Source organism: Saccostrea cucullata, unplaced genomic scaffold, assembly GCF_032062105.1.
Source record: "Saccostrea cucullata isolate Sc308-1 unplaced genomic scaffold, CSIRO_AGI_Scuc_v1 ctg4433, whole genome shotgun sequence".
Taxonomy (NCBI): Eukaryota; Metazoa; Mollusca; class Bivalvia; order Ostreida; family Ostreidae; genus Saccostrea; species Saccostrea cuccullata.
In genome coordinates this window covers 17,629-22,035 of record NW_026931258.1, presented here as the reverse complement: position 1 = coordinate 22,035, position 4,407 = coordinate 17,629, and positions in this window count along the sequence as shown.

The following is a 4,407-nucleotide window of genomic DNA, read 5'->3' as shown; positions in this document are numbered from 1 at the left end:
CACAGTGTTTATCCAAAATCTTGAAAACACATGTCCTTGTCAAAAAATGATGATTTTGTCTGATATGCGACCACCCACAATGATGTCCAAGATGCCACAAGAGTAGAAGAAGTCAGTAGGACCAAACATCCCATATGAAATGTTGAGCACCTTACTGACCTCCCCTATCTTGGACAATCACAGATCAGTGCCAGCAATCAGACAGCAGATGTTCAATTCCAAAAGAAGAAGGAAAAAGAGAAAGTTTCAGAGAGTACACATTGATTGGCAAGAGATGATGATGACAGATGAAAACAGTGTAAAAAAAATCAAACACAAAAAAATAATACAAACTTAAGAGTCAGTTGACTATACACTTAACAAAACTTCTAAGTGTTCACTTTAATAAATGTATTTATTTAAACACTACTTTATAGAATGATATGATATTTTCACACTATTACAACAAATGAGTCTTCTCAACAATTGTAGAACGAAAATTCAATATCACCGATGAAAACCAATGTTCCATGACGAAGCTTAAAACAATAAATCTTTACTTTGCAGCACGTGTTTTGTGTAATTAGCATCTTTTTGTGATCATTATCAAATTTTAAAAACTGATTGCACTGAAAAACACAAAACATTGGTAAAATAACCATTGATGTAGAGGGGAGAGCCGTTGGAATATTGATATCTGGACCATCTTCGCACCGCGTTTTACTCATTTTCATTTTAGTGCTTAATTGTACTTGATATTTCTTTTAAAATTATCAAACAATATCAAAACCCATTTAAACACATTTTTCTGTAGGCTGTGCTCATTTTTCGTCACCAATTTATCACAATTTGAAAGTTTTTGGCAAAATTTAACCACACCGGAAGTGGCCTTAATATTCATCTGGGGAGAAAATTTCGCATTATACCAGGTAAAGAGAGTGTTTAAGTGTCCTGAAAAAATCCTAGAAACATGGAAACAAACCATTTCAATCGTACGAAAATGATAAGAAATCGGTGCTCGTGGCAGTCTTATATTAGCTCAAGCAGTCTGAATTATCCTTAAAGCGACGCACTTACGTGCTAAACACCCAAGGATATTGACCAAAAGGTACTTGTATGACGATATTCTGTCAAATTCCCGGATCTGAATCCCATAGAACACATTTTGGATTTTAAAAGAAATGTCACCCCCCCCCCCTTTCCTCACAATTTCAATGGTTTGGAAAAATCTAGTATGCAGCACATGTAGGTGTGGCAGCAGATGGGTCAATCTCCTGTTCAGGGGTACAGGGTATCCAACAATAAAGATTGTCTTGAAGTAATTAGAGCGAGTAGTGGGTCTTACTCCATCGAGATTTTTTGTGCGAATTTTCATTTTGAGGGTACATCATTTCCTTGACACTTAGCTGAAAATTCTGACGAAATACTTATATGAAATTTACGCAACATCGAACTTAGATATGCATCATTAACCAAGAATTAAAGAAATTATTTATTGTTTGCATTTGATCTTTAAATCTTCAAAAATGTGAGGTGAACACTTAGAAGTTTGGTTCAGTGTATACCTTTAACTTGGCTGTTGTGGACTGTAATATTGTTGACAGCTGTATCTTGTTTTCTACATGTAAATGATCATTGTCTCTGCTACTGGTACAAAATTGTTCACTTCTGACTGGCAACTGGCCTGATTTTTAATATATGAAGCCACCCATCCAGGCTATAACTGCTTGCAATCCCACATCAGTCAGCTAGAAATGAGCCACTGAAAAAAAAAAAAAATTTAAGAATTTCAACTTTAGTTCACATTCATAATTAATAAGTAATTGTGTCAAATTAATAAGTAACTGTGTCAACTATAATTACAGACACCAAGTAGCCAAAGTTTTGAGAAATGAGGCATTACTTTCCTATTAACAACAGTGTAATCTCAACAATCAAATGTTTAAAACATACCTTGGTTTTTGAACTCCATTTGGCATTTAAAATAACAGGATAGGTGAGGAATGGGTTTTATGTCACCTACAACATTATATATCGAATCAAAATTCATATTGCGTAAATGTTTGACACACATCAATTGCACACATTACGTCATACCTTTGACAAGCTGAGCAGGTGCCCCCTCCCCCTTTTCAATTATTTAAATCCATTTAACTTCTCCAAAATACAATTTTTTCCATAAAATTTGTCACCAATTTGCATATTTAGTTCAAAATTATCCAAAAAGTGCCAATAAATTGATTAACGTGAGATTTGACCTTTGACCTCATAGGACACGGACTACCAAATTGTTTTGCTATACATTCCTTTATAATATAAACAAGAGGCCCAAGGGCCACAGCGCTCACCTGAGCACATCAGGCTTGAATTTACCCCCCCCCTCCAGGCATTCATCATTTGAACAAACTAGAATCTACACTACCTGAGGATGATTCCATATAAATATCACTAATCATAGCTTTGAAGTACTTGAAAAGAAGATTTTAAAAGGTTTCCCTATATATCCCTATGTAAAACTTGGGTCGGCCATTTTGGCCCCACCCTTGCCCCGGGGGTTATGATTTGAATAAACTTGAATCTACACTACCTAAGGATGATTCCACATGAATTTCATCTTTCCTGGCCCAGTGGTTCTGGAGAAGAAGATTTTTAAAGTTTTTTCTTATATATTCCTATGTAAAACTTTGGTCGGCCATCTTGGCCTCACCCTTGCCCCGGGGATCATGATTTGAATAAATTTGAATCTACACTACCTGAGGATGATTCCACATGAGTTTCATCTTTCCTGGCCCAGTGGTTCTGGAGAAGAAGATTTTTAAAGATTTTTCCTATATATTCCTATGTAAAACTTGGGTCGGCTATTTTGGCCCCACCCTTGCCCCGGGGGGTCATGATTTGAACAAACTTGAATCTACACTACCTGAGGATGATTCCACATGAGTTTCATCTTTCCTGGCCCAGTGGTTCTGGAGAAGAAGATTTTAAAAGATTTTTCCTATATATTCCTATGTAAAACTTGGGTCGGCTATTTTGGCCCCACCCTTGCCCCGGGGGGTCATGATTTGAACAAATTTGAATCTACACTACCTGAGGATGATTCCACATGGGTTTCATCTTTCCTAACCCAGAGGTTCTGGAGAAGAAGATTTTTAAAGATTTTTCCTATATATTCCTATGTAAAACTTGGGTCGGCCATTTTGGCCTCACCCTTCCCCTGGATGTCATGATTTGAACAAACTTGAATCTACACTACCTAAGGATGATTCCACATGAGTTTCATCTTTCCGGGTCAGTGATTCTGGAGAAGAAGATTTTTAAAGATTTTTCCTATACATTCCTATGTAAAACTAGGGTCGGCCATTTTGGCCCCACCTTTGCCCCGGGGGTCATGATTTGAATAAACTTGAATCTACACAACCTGAGGATGATTCCACATGAGTTTCATCTTTCCTGGCCCAGTGGTTCTGGAGAAAAAGATTTTTTAAAGATTTTCCTATATATTCCTATGTAAAACTAGGGTCGGCCATTTTGGCCCCACCCTTGCCCCGGGGGTCATGATTTGAACAAACTTGAATCTACACTACCTGAGAATGATTCCACATGAGTTTCGTCTTTCCTGGCCCAGTGGTTCTGGAGAAGAAGATTTTTAAAGATTTTTCCTATATATTCCTATGTAAAACTAGGGTCGGCCATTTTGGCCCCACCCTTGCCCCGGGGGCCATGATTTGAACAAACTTCTACACTACCTGAGGATGATTCCACATGAGTTTCATCTTTCCTGGCCCAGTGGTTCTGGAGAAGAAGATTTTTTAAAGATTTTCCTACATATTCCTATGTAAAACTAGGGTCGGCCATTTTGGCCCCACCCTTGCGCCGGGGGTCATGATTTGAACAAACTTGAATCTACACTACCTGAGGATGATTCCACATGAGTTTCATTTTTCCTGGCCCAGTGGTTCTGGAGAAGAAGATTTTTAAAGATTTTTCCTATATATTCCTAGGTAAAACTAGGGTCGGCCATTTTGGCCCCACCCTTGCCCCGGGGGTCATGATTTGAACAAACTTGAATCTACACTACCTGAGGATGATTCCACATGAGTTTCATCTTTCCTGGCCCAGCGGTTCTGGAGAAGAATATTTTTTAAAAATGCCATTAATTTTTAACAAATTCATGATTATCTCCCCCTTGGAAATGGGTGTGGCCCTTCATTTGTACAAACTTGAATCCCCTTTACCCAAGGATGCTTTGTGCCAAGTTTGGTTGAAATTGGCCCAGTGGTTCTTGAGAAGGAGTCGAAATTGTGAAAAGTTTACAGACAGACGGACAGCTGGACAGACAGACAGACAGACAGACAGACGGACGCCGGACAAAATGTCATCAGAAAAGCTCACTTGAGCCTTCGGCTCAGGTGAGGTAAAAAGTAACAA